Source organism: Stenella coeruleoalba (assembly GCF_951394435.1).
Source record: "Stenella coeruleoalba genome assembly, chromosome: 17".
Taxonomy (NCBI): Eukaryota; Metazoa; Chordata; class Mammalia; order Artiodactyla; family Delphinidae; genus Stenella; species Stenella coeruleoalba.
In genome coordinates, this window is record NC_137163.1 from 47,104,516 (window position 1) to 47,123,309 (window position 18,794).

The following is an 18,794-nucleotide window of genomic DNA, read 5'->3' on the forward strand; positions in this document are numbered from 1 at the left end:
AAGCTGTCTCCCCCCTGCACATGCAGGTTATTTTTGATGCTTCTGGGTTTATGGGTTTCCTCCCAGGGAAGTTAACCTTGAGCCGAGACAGTCTGTAGATAATGTAAACCACCATCTGGCAACCTTCCGATTTCTAGTCTAGATAATCTGCAACTGTAGCATAATAAAATTTGCCTTGCAACCATCAGTTGTCTTGGTCCTTCTGACCCCATCCGTCGGTGCTACTTCAGTTCCTTACCCCTTCCCTTCTGACCCTGGGCGGTGAGATCCTCTTTCTCCGGCTGGTCCGCGGCAAGTGGCACTCGAACAGGGACCTGAAGCGTGAAGGCAATTAAAAGAAAAAGAAAGTGCAGGTAAGAGAACCCTTATGCAAAATATGTGTGGCCACCAGTAAAAGTGAAACGAATAGAGGCATAAGGCAATAGTCAGAAGTAAAATAAGATGGGACAAAAGGGCTCAAAGATGTATGAATTATTTGCTCAGGTTTTACTTTTGATGCTTAGAGCTCGGGGTAATAAAGTTTCTGAACTTTATTGTTGACTGAATTTTTACAGCATATCCATGGTGTATCTCCCTGGTTTCCTGATGGCGGCTCTGTTGACATAGAAATCTGGCAGAAAGTTGGAGAAGATTTAAAAAATTATTACGAGTCTCGAGGGCCTACTCATACTCCTGTTGTTACATATAGTTTGTGGAATCTGATAAAAATATGTTTAGATTCTTCTCATGATAGTGTTGATTTGAATGTAAAGTCAGAAAAACATAAGCCTCTGACAGAAGGAAAGACTGTATTATCAACTACTGTGTCGCCACTTCCTAAACCGAAAGAGCTAATTAATTTAAATATTTTAGATGAAGAGGAACATTTTGACTTAACAGATGAGGCTTGTAAACATAAAAGAGAGAAATATCCTGAGGATGATTTTCTAATGGCTGTGATAGGTAAGTCAGTGAAAAAGCTGCAGGTTAATAAGGACTGTCTTCCTCAAAAATCTACGTCTGTAAAAATGCTCAGTCCCTTGCAGCGCGCTGTACAAGGAGCAATAAAACGAGGAGAAGATCCTATTTTCTGTTGTCCCGTCATAGAAAAACCTGATCCTAATAATCCCCAACAAGCTACTAGGGGGCATCAGGCTCTCCCTTTGAAAGTTTTGAAAGATTGAAAATCTGCCTGTGCTCAATACGGGCCCACTGCTCCTTTTACTACTGCTGTGGTTGACAGGAGAAGCTCTTCCCCCCGCTGATTGGAAGTCTATTGCACGAGCTTGTTTAAATGGTGGAGATTATTTAATATGGAAGTTTGATTTTTATGAACGGGCTGCTGAACAAGCAGAAAAGAATGCTGCCCATAATATTCCAGTTGATTATCATATGCTGATTGGGGAAGGACAATATCTTTCTTTACAAGATCAATTAACTTATCCCTTTGTTGCTTATCCTCAAATAAATCATTTGGCATTACAAGCCTGGAGGAAATGTCCTTCTACACACAAAACTGAAGATCTTTCAAAACTTAGACGGGGACCTGATGAACCATATGCTGATTTTGTAGATAGGTTGTCACAGGCGGTGGGGAGACTCATTGTGGACGGACTCACTGGTACAATTGTAGTTAAGCAACTTGCTTTTGAAAATGCTAATAATGAGTGTCAGGCTGCGATTCGACCTTGGAGAAAACGGGGAACATTGGAGGATTATATTCACCTTTGTGCAGACATTGGGCCTACTTATATACAGGGTGCTGCTGTGGCTGCAGCATTAACTAAAGTGGGGTTTAAAAACAATCAAAAGAAAACAAAGACTTGTTTTAAATGCGGAAAGGCAGGTCCTTTTGCTAGAGAATGTAGATCTTTTAATTCTAACCCTAGTCCTTCCTTCCCTACTCAGAAACCTCCAGATGGTCAGAAAATCCCTGGTTTATGCCCTAAATGCAATAGGGGAAAACATTGGGCACAAGATTGTTGCTCAGTGGCCCACAAGGATGGGCCACCACTGTCGGGAAACTCCTCCCGGGGCCTTCCCCGGCCCCAACAAATAATAAGGGCAATGTCTGTGTATCCTCCTCAAATTATCAATCAGACATTAACCAAAAACAAAAACATACAATATCCTCGCTCTCCAGAGCAACACCAGGAAGCGCAGGACTGGAGCTCAGTACCTCCGCCCGATATGTATTAACTCCTGAAATGGGTCCTCAGGCCCTCTCTACGGGCATCTGTGGACCTTTACCCAAGCGTTTGATGGGACTATTATTGGGAAGAAGTAGTGTCACCATGAAAGGTTTAACTGTTATGCCAGGAGTCACAGATTCTGACTACGAAGGAGAAATAAAAGTCATGGCACAAACTATTAAAAATATAATAACTATTTCTCCTGGTGATAAAATTGTGCAATTGCTACTTTTGCCCTTTGTACCTCATGGACAAATTTTACAACATCAAAAGAGAGAAACAAAGGCTTTTGGATCGTCTAATGCTGCCTACTGGATTCAGAAGATAGGGAAAGAACGTCCAGAAATGAAATGAACCATTAATGGAAAGGTTTTTTCAGGTTTGTTAGACACTGGAGCTGATGTCTCTGTTATGACGCAGATACACTGGCCTAAACGTTGGCCCATTAGTCCTACTATTACAGAACTTCACGGAATAGGACAAAGTTCTTCTCCTATGCAAAGTAGTCAGTTTTTTTTTATGGCAAGATAGTGAGGGCCATTCAGGATATTTCCAGCCTTATGTCTTGCCTGGGCTGCCTTTAAACCTCTGGGGCCGAGATATATTAAAAGAAATGGGAGTATTACTTTATAGTCCAAACTCTCAAGTCTCTAATATGATGTTGGATCAAGGATTTCTTCCCACAAAAGGGCTGGGAACAAATCAACAAGGAACTGTCTATCCTATTGATGTGAAAATAAAAAATGATAGACAAGGTTTGGGTTTTTCTTAGGGGCCTTGGATTCTCCACTCACTGCTGATCCAATTACTTGGCTGACTGATGACCCTGTATGGGTGGACCAATGGCCCCTCACAAAGGAGAAATGAGAAGCTGCAGAACAATTAGTGCTGGAACAATTAGGGCATTTAGAAATTTCCAGTAGTCCTTGGAATACTCCTATTTTTATTATCAAGAAAAAATCTGGAAAATACAGGTTATTACAGGATCTAAGAGCTGTTAATAAAACTATGCTAATAATGGGAGCTCTTCAACCAGGCCTACCCTCTCCAACAGCCATACCACACAATTATCATCTTTTAGTTGTAGATTTAAAAGATTGTTTTTTCACTATTCCTTTGTTTCCTGAAGATAGAAAACATTTTGCTTTTAGCTTGCCTGCCTTAATTTTTAAGGAACCCATGAGGAGATTTCAATGGAAAGTATTGCCTCAGGGCATGGCAAATAGTCCTACATTATGCCAAAAATATGTGGCTCAGGCCTTGACTCCTGTGAGAAAAAGGTTTCCATCGTTATATCGCATACATTATATGGATGATATACTTTTAGCCACTGATAATATTTCTTTATTAGAGACTGCTTTTCAATTTTTACAACAGTCCTTACAATCATTTGGCTTGGTCATTGCCTCAAAAAAACTTCAAAGACAATCTCCATTTTTGTATTTGGGAAAATATATCGATTACACTACTATTAGGCCTCAAAAACTGCAAATTCGAGTTGACAATTTAAAAACATTAAATGCTTTTCAAAAATTACTTGGAGATATTAATTGGCTAAGGCCTTCCTTAAAACTTACTACTGCTCAATTACAGCCTTTGTTTGATATTCTTAAAGGTGACTCAGATCCTTCTTCTTCACGCTCTATGACTCCAGAAGGATTTCAAGCTTTACAAATAGTCAATAGATCTATCAGTTCTACACAATTAACTAGAATTCATACTCACCTTCCAATTTTCTTAATAATTTGTCCAACTCCTCATGTGCCTACTGCCGTCTTATGGCAAACTGTTGGAATTATTGAATAGATTCATATGAAATCTACACCCTCTAAAGTTATTAACCCTTATTATGAACTTATTAGTAATTTAATAATGCAAGGTAGAACTAGATGCTTACAACCTATAAGTATAGAACCTTCTCAAATTATTATCCCTGATTCAGTTAGTCCACAAAATTGGCTTTTTCAACATAGTAATGAATGGGGTCTTGCTCTTGCAGGATTTTCAGGTACCTTGGAATGCCATTACCCTGCTGATAAATTGATCCAATTCGGCAAACTTAACTCATATCTTTCCTTCTATAATTAGGCAACAGCCTGTACCTTTGGTTTTTACGGACGGTTCTTCTTCAGGAGTGGCTACTGTAATCATTGACGACGGAACAAACCTCGTTAAAGAAAATTCCTTGACTTCAGCTCAACGTGTTGAACTGTGTGCTGTTATTATGTCTTCTAAACATTTGCCTTCTATATCTTTTAATTTGTTTTCTGATAGTAAGTATCTTATTAGCTTGTGATTTCTTCTGGAGACTGCGAGCATAGGACATACTAATGACCCTGAATTATCATCCTCTTTTCGTTTGCTTCAACAGCTTATTCGTTCCCATGATGGTCCTGTTGCAGGTCTGTATATCCGTGCTCATTCTAACTTGCCTGGTCCATTGACTAAACTTAATGCGACTGCAGATGTTTTAACTCGATCTAAACGTGATCTTTATCCTGTACATTTTCCTCCCAAGAATAGAGTTGAAGTTACTCCTCCTCCTCAATCTCTTTTCCCTAAAGCAGGACATGTCCCAATTTACCGTACTCCTCCTTTCCGTTCGTCATGCTGTCAAGAATGGCTAATGTACTGCATTCATTATCTCCATACTCTTGATACTCATGGTCCATGTCCTGGACACCCTCATATTATGGTAAGTTATGATCAAACTGCTTCACAAGCAGCACAGCAGTTGCACGCTTTACACCGTCAGTCAGCGGCTACATTACACACACAATTTTCCCTTACTGGTGAAGCCGCCCCACAAATTGTTAAGCAGTGCCCACAATGCTTACCTCACCTTCCTGTTCCACATTATGTTGTTAATCGTCGTGGATTATTACCTAGACATTTATGGCAAATGGATGTTACTCATATCCCGTCTTTTGGGAAATTACAGTTTGTTCATGTCACTATTGATACTTATTCTGGTTTCCTCTGTGCTACAGCACAGACCGGAGAAGCTACTAAACATGTTATCACTCATTTATTACACTGTTTTGCTTTCATGAACCTTCCCAAAATTATTAAAACAGATAATGGGCCCGCTGCTTTTGCAACATTTTGTAATTCATTACAAAATTACCCATATTACAGGCATTCCATATAACCCTCAAGGACAAGGTATTATAGAATGTGCAAATAGATCTTTAAAGCTAACTATTGAAAAAATAAAAAGGGGGGAATTGTATAGAACAACGCCACATAACCTTATAAATCATGCTCTGTTTATTTTAAATGTTCTCACTGTTGACAAATTTGGCTGCTCTGCAGGGGGAAGGTTGGTGGCTGAGCCAGGATTGGCCTCTCAATCTCCGGAGGTCCTCTGGAAAGATCCGTTAACCAGCACTTGGCGTGGTCCTGATCCTGTGTTGATTTGGGGACGTGGTCACGTGTGTATCTTTCCCAGATCAGCGCCTGGACCTTGCTGGCTTCCTGAGCGCTTAGTCAAGCAAATAGATGGCTCGCCACAGCTCACCTAGTTCAGAAGATGAAGAAGCTCTGCACCTCTCCGGAAAATTTGACAGTGTTGATTGAGAAAAAGAAGAAGAAGAGGAGACCACTTGCCAGGACGACTCAAAGGAGTGATGTTCCAACTTGGGGACAAATTAAACAACTGGTTTCATGAGCTCAAGAGTCAGTGAAACAACAGAATAATCCTGTTACACCTGTAACTTTATTTTTGGTTATGTTGGCAACCATTTCATGTGTTCCCTCTGTTAATGCAGCAACTTACTGGGCCTATGTACCTTATCCTCCACTATTACAACCCATATCTTGGTCTGAAGCAGAGTTTCCTGTATTTTACAATGATAAGTGTTTATGGGCCTCTTATTGGGAATATAAAACAAATCAATATGTCTGTAAATTATACTAACTGGTTTAGTACCCATCCTGTCTGTCTTAGCCCATTGAATCTGGAAACGGGGTGTGTAAAGGCTATTAGTTATGAGCATACAGATGTTTATGAGGGAACGGATCAATCAATTAGTTTGTCAGGCTCTCCAGGCATCCTTCGTTTTACAGGAACCAACATTACTCTTACATGCCCGGCTACCAGCCGACGAGAGGATCTTAAGGATACCATCATTTGGTATAAAATGGGCAAGCTATTAATATTAGAGGTCAAGTCTCATACGCCTCACCACTTAGGGATTCCGCTATTACTATAGCCAAGGTTACAGGTGAAGATTCAGGAAATTATTTCTGTATGAAGCATTTACCTGGAGGACAAGGGATATTTATAGCTGGACATAAGGTTACTATTCTTAACAGAAAATCAAAAAATCAATTTCCTCCCTTTATGACCGTTAACTTTCCTGGATCCACTTTTGAACGTTGCAATGCATCTTGGAATAATAACCAAATATGGTGTAGTATAGATTATACCAAGGTGTCAATTCTTATCTCTTCTTTTCCCATCATAGATAGGTTTATCACATTTCAAAAGAACTGGGATATATGGAAACTAGCTCTAACTTATTCCAATACACCTGTTATAACTTGTGTTGCTCCTCCATATACACGTTTGTGTGGTTCTATTAACATTGGTAATTCTTCCAAAGGAGGATAATATTAGCTGTGTTAATTGTATTTTTAGCAGTTGTATGTTCCCTTCTGCAGGAACGCAATCTGTGCTTATACTAAAGCAACCCATGTATGTTATGGTGCCTGTACATCTGAGAGAACCTTGGTATGAAGATACTGGAGTACAGGCATGGGTGGAAGTCTCTAAAGCCTTGCAGAGGAGACGCTTTCTTGGGTGGCTAATAGTAAGTTTACTTGCGTCGGCTGCTCTGTCTGCTACTGTGGCTACTGCCGGTCTTGCTCTTTCACAGAGTATTAATCATGCTCACTTTGCTAATCAGTTATCTCAACATACCAGTCTTGCTTTATCTTTACAAAGTCACATATATTTACGGATTAAAAACAAGTTAGATGAATTTAAAAACGCAATTTTGGGGATTGGAGATCAGATGGCAGCATTAAAATTGAGGATGCGTTTAGCTTGTCATGCAAAGTATACATGGATGTGTGTTACTCCTTAAAGGTACAGTGACTGTATTTGGGAATGGGAAAAAGTAAAAATGCATCTGCTGAATGTTTGGTCAGATAATAATATTAGTCTTGATCTTAAGAAATTAAATGCTGAAATTCAGGATATACAAAATACACATCTTGATGATGTTTCGCCAGAAGATGTAATTCAAACTTTACTGGATCATTTAAAGTGGTTAAACCCTCAGTCTTGGATTACTGGAAGGTTGTCAGGATTTATTACCCTGGCCATAATTTGCCTATTATTGATAATAATCTTCTCATGTCTGTTTCGTATCCTCATGCAGCAGTACACTACTCTCGGCACTAAACTTCATGGAATTATTTTGCAGCAAAAGTTAAAAAATAAAAAAGGGGGACCTGTGGGAAGCAGTCAGCCTTGAGAGCAGGTAAGGACATGCCAGGCATGCCACCGCTGCTCGAAGGGACTGTCCCTACTTGTTCCCCTCCTTGTTCCATTCCATGGGAGATAAATTATCACCAGGGCCCAGAGATCAGAAAGAATGTAAAATGAGACAAGCAAAGCTGTCTTCCCCCTGCACATGCAGGTTATTTTTGATGCTTCTGGGTTTATGGGTTTCCTCCCAGGGAAGTTAACCTTGAGCCGAGACAGTCTGTAGATAATGTAAACCACCATCTGGCAACCTTCCGATTTCTAGTCTAGATAATCTGCAACTGTAGCATAATAAAATTTGCCTTGCAACCATCAGTTGTCTTGGTCCTTCTGACCCCATCCGTCGGTGCTACTTCAGTTCCTTACCCCTTCCCTTCTGACCCTGGGCGGTGAGATCCTCTTTCTCCGGCTGGTCCGCGGCAAGTGGCACTCGAACAGGGACCTGAAGCGTGAAGGCAATTAAAAGAAAAAGAAAGTGCAGGTAAGAGAACCCTTATGCAAAATATGTGTGGCCACCAGTAAAAGTGAAACGAATAGAGGCATAAGGCAATAGTCAGAAGTAAAATAAGATGGGACAAAAGGGCTCAAAGATGTATGAATTATTTGCTCAGGTTTTACTTTTGATGCTTAGAGCTCGGGGTAATAAAGTTTCTGAACTTTATTGTTGACTGAATTTTTACAGCATATCCATGGTGTATCTCCCTGGTTTCCTGATGGCGGCTCTGTTGACATAGAAATCTGGCAGAAAGTTGGAGAAGATTTAAAAAATTATTACGAGTCTCGAGGGCCTACTCATACTCCTGTTGTTACATATAGTTTGTGGAATCTGATAAAAATATGTTTAGATTCTTCTCATGATAGTGTTGATTTGAATGTAAAGTCAGAAAAACATAAGCCTCTGACAGAAGGAAAGACTGTATTATCAACTACTGTGTCGCCACTTCCTAAACCGAAAGAGCTAATTAATTTAAATATTTTAGATGAAGAGGAACATTTTGACTTAACAGATGAGGCTTGTAAACATAAAAGAGAGAAATATCCTGAGGATGATTTTCTAATGGCTGTGATAGGTAAGTCAGTGAAAAAGCTGCAGGTTAATAAGGACTGTCTTCCTCAAAAATCTACGTCTGTAAAAATGCTCAGTCCCTTGCAGCGCGCTGTACAAGGAGCAATAAAACGAGGAGAAGATCCTATTTTCTGTTGTCCCGTCATAGAAAAACCTGATCCTAATAATCCCCAACAAGCTACTAGGGGGCATCAGGCTCTCCCTTTGAAAGTTTTGAAAGATTGAAAATCTGCCTGTGCTCAATACGGGCCCACTGCTCCTTTTACTACTGCTGTGGTTGACAGGAGAAGCTCTTCCCCCCGCTGATTGGAAGTCTATTGCACGAGCTTGTTTAAATGGTGGAGATTATTTAATATGGAAGTTTGATTTTTATGAACGGGCTGCTGAACAAGCAGAAAAGAATGCTGCCCATAATATTCCAGTTGATTATCATATGCTGATTGGGGAAGGACAATATCTTTCTTTACAAGATCAATTAACTTATCCCTTTGTTGCTTATCCTCAAATAAATCATTTGGCATTACAAGCCTGGAGGAAATGTCCTTCTACACACAAAACTGAAGATCTTTCAAAACTTAGACGGGGACCTGATGAACCATATGCTGATTTTGTAGATAGGTTGTCACAGGCGGTGGGGAGACTCATTGTGGACGGACTCACTGGTACAATTGTAGTTAAGCAACTTGCTTTTGAAAATGCTAATAATGAGTGTCAGGCTGCGATTCGACCTTGGAGAAAACGGGGAACATTGGAGGATTATATTCACCTTTGTGCAGACATTGGGCCTACTTATATACAGGGTGCTGCTGTGGCTGCAGCATTAACTAAAGTGGGGTTTAAAAACAATCAAAAGAAAACAAAGACTTGTTTTAAATGCGGAAAGGCAGGTCCTTTTGCTAGAGAATGTAGATCTTTTAATTCTAACCCTAGTCCTTCCTTCCCTACTCAGAAACCTCCAGATGGTCAGAAAATCCCTGGTTTATGCCCTAAATGCAATAGGGGAAAACATTGGGCACAAGATTGTTGCTCAGTGGCCCACAAGGATGGGCCACCACTGTCGGGAAACTCCTCCCGGGGCCTTCCCCGGCCCCAACAAATAATAAGGGCAATGTCTGTGTATCCTCCTCAAATTATCAATCAGACATTAACCAAAAACAAAAACATACAATATCCTCGCTCTCCAGAGCAACACCAGGAAGCGCAGGACTGGAGCTCAGTACCTCCGCCCGATATGTATTAACTCCTGAAATGGGTCCTCAGGCCCTCTCTACGGGCATCTGTGGACCTTTACCCAAGCGTTTGATGGGACTATTATTGGGAAGAAGTAGTGTCACCATGAAAGGTTTAACTGTTATGCCAGGAGTCACAGATTCTGACTACGAAGGAGAAATAAAAGTCATGGCACAAACTATTAAAAATATAATAACTATTTCTCCTGGTGATAAAATTGTGCAATTGCTACTTTTGCCCTTTGTACCTCATGGACAAATTTTACAACATCAAAAGAGAGAAACAAAGGCTTTTGGATCGTCTAATGCTGCCTACTGGATTCAGAAGATAGGGAAAGAACGTCCAGAAATGAAATGAACCATTAATGGAAAGGTTTTTTCAGGTTTGTTAGACACTGGAGCTGATGTCTCTGTTATGACGCAGATACACTGGCCTAAACGTTGGCCCATTAGTCCTACTATTACAGAACTTCACGGAATAGGACAAAGTTCTTCTCCTATGCAAAGTAGTCAGTTTTTTTTTATGGCAAGATAGTGAGGGCCATTCAGGATATTTCCAGCCTTATGTCTTGCCTGGGCTGCCTTTAAACCTCTGGGGCCGAGATATATTAAAAGAAATGGGAGTATTACTTTATAGTCCAAACTCTCAAGTCTCTAATATGATGTTGGATCAAGGATTTCTTCCCACAAAAGGGCTGGGAACAAATCAACAAGGAACTGTCTATCCTATTGATGTGAAAATAAAAAATGATAGACAAGGTTTGGGTTTTTCTTAGGGGCCTTGGATTCTCCACTCACTGCTGATCCAATTACTTGGCTGACTGATGACCCTGTATGGGTGGACCAATGGCCCCTCACAAAGGAGAAATGAGAAGCTGCAGAACAATTAGTGCTGGAACAATTAGGGCATTTAGAAATTTCCAGTAGTCCTTGGAATACTCCTATTTTTATTATCAAGAAAAAATCTGGAAAATACAGGTTATTACAGGATCTAAGAGCTGTTAATAAAACTATGCTAATAATGGGAGCTCTTCAACCAGGCCTACCCTCTCCAACAGCCATACCACACAATTATCATCTTTTAGTTGTAGATTTAAAAGATTGTTTTTTCACTATTCCTTTGTTTCCTGAAGATAGAAAACATTTTGCTTTTAGCTTGCCTGCCTTAATTTTTAAGGAACCCATGAGGAGATTTCAATGGAAAGTATTGCCTCAGGGCATGGCAAATAGTCCTACATTATGCCAAAAATATGTGGCTCAGGCCTTGACTCCTGTGAGAAAAAGGTTTCCATCGTTATATCGCATACATTATATGGATGATATACTTTTAGCCACTGATAATATTTCTTTATTAGAGACTGCTTTTCAATTTTTACAACAGTCCTTACAATCATTTGGCTTGGTCATTGCCTCAAAAAAACTTCAAAGACAATCTCCATTTTTGTATTTGGGAAAATATATCGATTACACTACTATTAGGCCTCAAAAACTGCAAATTCGAGTTGACAATTTAAAAACATTAAATGCTTTTCAAAAATTACTTGGAGATATTAATTGGCTAAGGCCTTCCTTAAAACTTACTACTGCTCAATTACAGCCTTTGTTTGATATTCTTAAAGGTGACTCAGATCCTTCTTCTTCACGCTCTATGACTCCAGAAGGATTTCAAGCTTTACAAATAGTCAATAGATCTATCAGTTCTACACAATTAACTAGAATTCATACTCACCTTCCAATTTTCTTAATAATTTGTCCAACTCCTCATGTGCCTACTGCCGTCTTATGGCAAACTGTTGGAATTATTGAATAGATTCATATGAAATCTACACCCTCTAAAGTTATTAACCCTTATTATGAACTTATTAGTAATTTAATAATGCAAGGTAGAACTAGATGCTTACAACCTATAAGTATAGAACCTTCTCAAATTATTATCCCTGATTCAGTTAGTCCACAAAATTGGCTTTTTCAACATAGTAATGAATGGGGTCTTGCTCTTGCAGGATTTTCAGGTACCTTGGAATGCCATTACCCTGCTGATAAATTGATCCAATTCGGCAAACTTAACTCATATCTTTCCTTCTATAATTAGGCAACAGCCTGTACCTTTGGTTTTTACGGACGGTTCTTCTTCAGGAGTGGCTACTGTAATCATTGACGACGGAACAAACCTCGTTAAAGAAAATTCCTTGACTTCAGCTCAACGTGTTGAACTGTGTGCTGTTATTATGTCTTCTAAACATTTGCCTTCTATATCTTTTAATTTGTTTTCTGATAGTAAGTATCTTATTAGCTTGTGATTTCTTCTGGAGACTGCGAGCATAGGACATACTAATGACCCTGAATTATCATCCTCTTTTCGTTTGCTTCAACAGCTTATTCGTTCCCATGATGGTCCTGTTGCAGGTCTGTATATCCGTGCTCATTCTAACTTGCCTGGTCCATTGACTAAACTTAATGCGACTGCAGATGTTTTAACTCGATCTAAACGTGATCTTTATCCTGTACATTTTCCTCCCAAGAATAGAGTTGAAGTTACTCCTCCTCCTCAATCTCTTTTCCCTAAAGCAGGACATGTCCCAATTTACCGTACTCCTCCTTTCCGTTCGTCATGCTGTCAAGAATGGCTAATGTACTGCATTCATTATCTCCATACTCTTGATACTCATGGTCCATGTCCTGGACACCCTCATATTATGGTAAGTTATGATCAAACTGCTTCACAAGCAGCACAGCAGTTGCACGCTTTACACCGTCAGTCAGCGGCTACATTACACACACAATTTTCCCTTACTGGTGAAGCCGCCCCACAAATTGTTAAGCAGTGCCCACAATGCTTACCTCACCTTCCTGTTCCACATTATGTTGTTAATCGTCGTGGATTATTACCTAGACATTTATGGCAAATGGATGTTACTCATATCCCGTCTTTTGGGAAATTACAGTTTGTTCATGTCACTATTGATACTTATTCTGGTTTCCTCTGTGCTACAGCACAGACCGGAGAAGCTACTAAACATGTTATCACTCATTTATTACACTGTTTTGCTTTCATGAACCTTCCCAAAATTATTAAAACAGATAATGGGCCCGCTGCTTTTGCAACATTTTGTAATTCATTACAAAATTACCCATATTACAGGCATTCCATATAACCCTCAAGGACAAGGTATTATAGAATGTGCAAATAGATCTTTAAAGCTAACTATTGAAAAAATAAAAAGGGGGGAATTGTATAGAACAACGCCACATAACCTTATAAATCATGCTCTGTTTATTTTAAATGTTCTCACTGTTGACAAATTTGGCTGCTCTGCAGGGGGAAGGTTGGTGGCTGAGCCAGGATTGGCCTCTCAATCTCCGGAGGTCCTCTGGAAAGATCCGTTAACCAGCACTTGGCGTGGTCCTGATCCTGTGTTGATTTGGGGACGTGGTCACGTGTGTATCTTTCCCAGATCAGCGCCTGGACCTTGCTGGCTTCCTGAGCGCTTAGTCAAGCAAATAGATGGCTCGCCACAGCTCACCTAGTTCAGAAGATGAAGAAGCTCTGCACCTCTCCGGAAAATTTGACAGTGTTGATTGAGAAAAAGAAGAAGAAGAGGAGACCACTTGCCAGGACGACTCAAAGGAGTGATGTTCCAACTTGGGGACAAATTAAACAACTGGTTTCATGAGCTCAAGAGTCAGTGAAACAACAGAATAATCCTGTTACACCTGTAACTTTATTTTTGGTTATGTTGGCAACCATTTCATGTGTTCCCTCTGTTAATGCAGCAACTTACTGGGCCTATGTACCTTATCCTCCACTATTACAACCCATATCTTGGTCTGAAGCAGAGTTTCCTGTATTTTACAATGATAAGTGTTTATGGGCCTCTTATTGGGAATATAAAACAAATCAATATGTCTGTAAATTATACTAACTGGTTTAGTACCCATCCTGTCTGTCTTAGCCCATTGAATCTGGAAACGGGGTGTGTAAAGGCTATTAGTTATGAGCATACAGATGTTTATGAGGGAACGGATCAATCAATTAGTTTGTCAGGCTCTCCAGGCATCCTTCGTTTTACAGGAACCAACATTACTCTTACATGCCCGGCTACCAGCCGACGAGAGGATCTTAAGGATACCATCATTTGGTATAAAATGGGCAAGCTATTAATATTAGAGGTCAAGTCTCATACGCCTCACCACTTAGGGATTCCGCTATTACTATAGCCAAGGTTACAGGTGAAGATTCAGGAAATTATTTCTGTATGAAGCATTTACCTGGAGGACAAGGGATATTTATAGCTGGACATAAGGTTACTATTCTTAACAGAAAATCAAAAAATCAATTTCCTCCCTTTATGACCGTTAACTTTCCTGGATCCACTTTTGAACGTTGCAATGCATCTTGGAATAATAACCAAATATGGTGTAGTATAGATTATACCAAGGTGTCAATTCTTATCTCTTCTTTTCCCATCATAGATAGGTTTATCACATTTCAAAAGAACTGGGATATATGGAAACTAGCTCTAACTTATTCCAATACACCTGTTATAACTTGTGTTGCTCCTCCATATACACGTTTGTGTGGTTCTATTAACATTGGTAATTCTTCCAAAGGAGGATAATATTAGCTGTGTTAATTGTATTTTTAGCAGTTGTATGTTCCCTTCTGCAGGAACGCAATCTGTGCTTATACTAAAGCAACCCATGTATGTTATGGTGCCTGTACATCTGAGAGAACCTTGGTATGAAGATACTGGAGTACAGGCATGGGTGGAAGTCTCTAAAGCCTTGCAGAGGAGACGCTTTCTTGGGTGGCTAATAGTAAGTTTACTTGCGTCGGCTGCTCTGTCTGCTACTGTGGCTACTGCCGGTCTTGCTCTTTCACAGAGTATTAATCATGCTCACTTTGCTAATCAGTTATCTCAACATACCAGTCTTGCTTTATCTTTACAAAGTCACATATATTTACGGATTAAAAACAAGTTAGATGAATTTAAAAACGCAATTTTGGGGATTGGAGATCAGATGGCAGCATTAAAATTGAGGATGCGTTTAGCTTGTCATGCAAAGTATACATGGATGTGTGTTACTCCTTAAAGGTACAGTGACTGTATTTGGGAATGGGAAAAAGTAAAAATGCATCTGCTGAGTGTTTGGTCAGATAATAATATTAGTCTTGATCTTAAGAAATTAAATGCTGAAATTCAGGGTATACAAAATACACATCTTGATGATGTTTCGCCAGAAGATGTAATTCAAACTTTACTGGATCATTTAAAGTGGTTAAACCCTCAGTCTTGGATTACTGGAAGGTTGTCAGGATTTATTACCCTGGCCATAATTTGCCTATTATTGATAATAATCTTCTCATGTCTGTTTCGTATCCTCATGCAACAGTACACTACTCTCGGCACTAAACTTCATGGAATTATTTTGCAGCAAAAGTTAAAAAATAAAAAAGGGGGACCTGTGGGAAGCAGTCAGCCTTGAGAGCAGGTAAGGACATGCTAGGCATGCCGCCACTGCTCGAAGGGACTGTCCCTACTTGTTCCCCTCCTTGTTCCATTCCATGGGAGATAAATCACCAGGGCCCAGAGATCAGAAAGAATGTAAAATGAGACAAGCAAAGCTGTCTTCCCCCTGCACATGCAGGTTATTTTTGATGCTTCTGGGTTTATGGGTTTTCTCCCAGGGAAGTTAACCTTGAGCCGAGACAGTCTGTAGATAATGTAAACCACCATCTGGCAACCTTCCTTTTTCTAGTCTAGATAATCTGCAACTGTAGAGCAATAAAATTTGCCTTGCAACCATCAGTTGTCTTGGTCCTTCTGACCCCATTCGTCGGTGCCACTTCAGTTCCTTACCCCTTCCCTTCTGACCCTGGGCGGTGAAATCCTCTTTCTCCGGCTGGTCCGCGGCACACGTGAATATATGTTTTTGTCTTGCTGTACTGCACCTGTGCTGTCTAGTAACAGATATTTTGTCTGCTAGTAGTGTTCTAGATTATGTCTTTCCAAAGCACTGAGGCAGTGCACCTATTCTGTAGTTGCAGCTGATGCCTGAATGTAGCCTAGCTGACAAATTATTGATTAATAAGAACTTGAATTTCTGAAAGATTTGTACTGCTAACCAAAATCTGAGCAAGGAGTCTCAAATGTAATTCTTAGCCAGAATTACATGTTAATGAACCATTTAACAGTGTGAATCAAGGAACATCAGTGTAAGGATTTCTTTTAATTTATTTTTTACCTGCTTGAGATATCAGTTAAAGTTTGCCAGCTTGGTTGCAGATGAATGGACGTTTGAAGTTCACCAAACTACTTAATGTGGGATAGGATAATAGACTTCCAGCGCCCTCAAGGCTGTGACCTTGCAGCCATTTTACATAGCACATCCTCCTCCTATAGGGATGAACCTTTCCCTGGCCCGAAAAGTAGCAGCTCTGTTGAAGCTTTGCTTATTGTAACAGGCTTTTGTTTCCAGGTTACATGTCTGTGGAAGACTTAATTCTGAATAGAGAGATAGATATTACTGGAAACTAATTGTTTTTTCTATTATACTCTGATTTATCAAAAAAGTAAAACATTTAAACTGTGCTACAGAAATTCAGAAGTTGTCTTGCAATCTTTAAACAATAAATGAATGAGTTGCCCTTAAAAAAAAAAAAAAAAGGATTAAGCAGTTAAGCTGTTGGTCCCACATCAGACAAATTATCCTTATACCTCCTGTCAATATTGTTAACAGAGACTGTTATTTTATTAATCCTTATGATCCCGTGATTCTTTCTTTCATGTTTCAGGGCACAGCAGGTGAGAGAGTGGATTTGTTAAGCTGGGTGGGTTTATCCTTCTTTTATGCGTTCATTCAATTTTATGTTCATTTACTTATTGTACACACATGGCAATAGAAGCTGCTAAAGCAATCATTGCTATTCTGCAAAACAACAAGGCACAGAAGCAGATGTCTTATTTCTGAGATTTCTCCCCCCAGGATTATTATGATTAAAGATCCTTTCCCCCCACTCCCTGGAGAGGACAAGGGGCTGCTCGCTGGAGGTTTTTTAATGACTTGGGGAAAGGCTCAAATATCCCCCCATTATGGTAATCCACCCCAGGGGCAAACCACACAAGAATATTATGAATTTATTTTAGTTTTCTATCCTTGCAAAGGTAATACTCGGCTCATTAGAATATGAAAACTATACTGTCAAATTTCAGAATTACATGGATGAAGAAAATCACCAAAGTGGCATCATATCACGTGTGTTATAGTTGTATTTACTATATTGACTATATTAACTATGCTGTGTTAACAATATATTGTATAACTATATATTGAAAAGGCAAAATGCTGTAACTTATTTCAGAAAAAATAATTACGTTGGCAAACCCCAAATTGTACACTGTAGACAGGTCCTAGGAAAAGAAGATTTAATTCATAGTGGACAAGAGGTTAGCTTCTGTTTTCAGCCATGTGCTATTTCAAGAATTAAACGTCATGAATAATACAGGATATAAGAGGAATAGTCTAAAGACCGAAAAGCACATTTTGATTAGGAAAGAGAATTTAAGGCTTAAGTCTTTTTTTTTTTAAGGAAAACTGCCTTATTACTATGAGATAAGAAAATTGTTTCCTTCTTTTCTTCCTTGCTTTCTTCTTTTTCTTTTTTTTAACCTTTTTAATTTTGGATATTTGACCTCTAAGCTGAGATGACTGAAAATGCCTCCTCTGGGCATCAACCTTTTTGAAAGACTTTTTCCCCGTCCCTAAGGGCTATTTGTCTCTTGGAGGCATTGCCTGCATTACTCACCAAGAGGCAAGCATTTGTCCTTGTACTAAATGCTGACATCTCCTGATAAGAGGGAAGCTGCAAAGTAGAAGAATTGAAGGTCAATATGTTGATAGTGGTCTCAAGAGCATTGATGTACATTTGTGTATTGGGGAAGGGGAGAGAAGCTTGAGAGTGGGCCAGTGGGGAGGGGTAAATATTTTGTGATGCTGTCTACCTATGGGCTTATAAAGTTTACAGCTGCATTAGGAGGACAAGCATTACCATTAGCATGAAAAGTAGGGCAGACCTCAGTTGCAAAAGCTTCTAGCCATACACATAGGGCAATACGTAAATGATACACCTTATTGCATTCACCCATTCACCCTCCCCTGTTCATGCTAATTGGAAATTTCAGTCCATTTCAGAGAAGTAACACAACTATCGATCATTTTCCCTGGCACGAATCTTCCTAGAGCTCACGCACTAGCCCATGTGTCTTAGATTTAATATCTGATCACTAGCTGGATTGAAGCCAAGAGGTGGTTCCCAAAGTTGCTGCACATGAGAATCACCTGGGGAACTCTGAGACCTCCCTGTGCCCAGGCTCCTCCCTAGACCTACTGAATCAAAATCTCTGGGGCTGGGACCCAGACACCAATGTTTTTCTTAAAAGCTCTTTAGGTAATTCAAATGAGCAGCAAAGCTTGAGAAGCAGCCCAATAACGGGAACAAACTTATTTCACACAGATAAAGTGGGGCAATTCATATGTTAAAAGAACATGAATATATGTCCATGCCTCTCTCACGCTTTGTCACAGTTTACCCTTCCCCCTCCCCATATCCTCAAGTCCGTTCTCTAGTAAGTCTGTGTCTTTATTCCTGTTTTACCCCTAGGTTCTTCATGACATTTTTTTTCTTAAATTCTATATATATGTGTTAGCATACGGTATTTGTCTCTCTCTTTCTGACTGACTTCTACACTGTTGGTGGGGATGTAAATTGGTGCAACCACTATGGAAAACACTATGGCAGTTCCTCAAAAAGCTAAAAATAGAGCTACCATATG

General features: G+C 39.7%; 2 long non-coding RNA genes across 4 annotated transcripts; both read left to right on the forward strand.

The window, feature by feature from the left end:
* Positions 1-154: 154 nt before the first annotated feature.
* LOC307175913 lies at positions 155-7,916 on the forward strand. Of its 2 annotated transcripts, none has more exons than XR_013824535.1 (3): positions 155-353; positions 4,260-4,866; positions 5,487-7,916. It is a non-coding gene; the product is annotated as an uncharacterized lncRNA (long non-coding RNA). The 2 variants fall into 2 exon arrangements; XR_013824536.1 differs by having other exon boundaries at positions 4,260-4,444; positions 4,543-7,916.
* A 23-nt stretch (positions 7,917-7,939) lies between these two features.
* Positions 7,940-16,022, forward strand: LOC307175914. 2 transcript variants are annotated; one of them, XR_013824537.1, is made up of 3 exons: positions 7,940-8,146; positions 12,053-12,237; positions 12,336-16,022. It is a non-coding gene; the product is annotated as an uncharacterized lncRNA (long non-coding RNA). The 2 variants fall into 2 exon arrangements; XR_013824538.1 differs by having other exon boundaries at positions 7,941-8,146; positions 12,053-12,659; positions 13,280-16,022.
* The last annotated feature ends 2,772 nt before the right edge of the window (positions 16,023-18,794 follow it).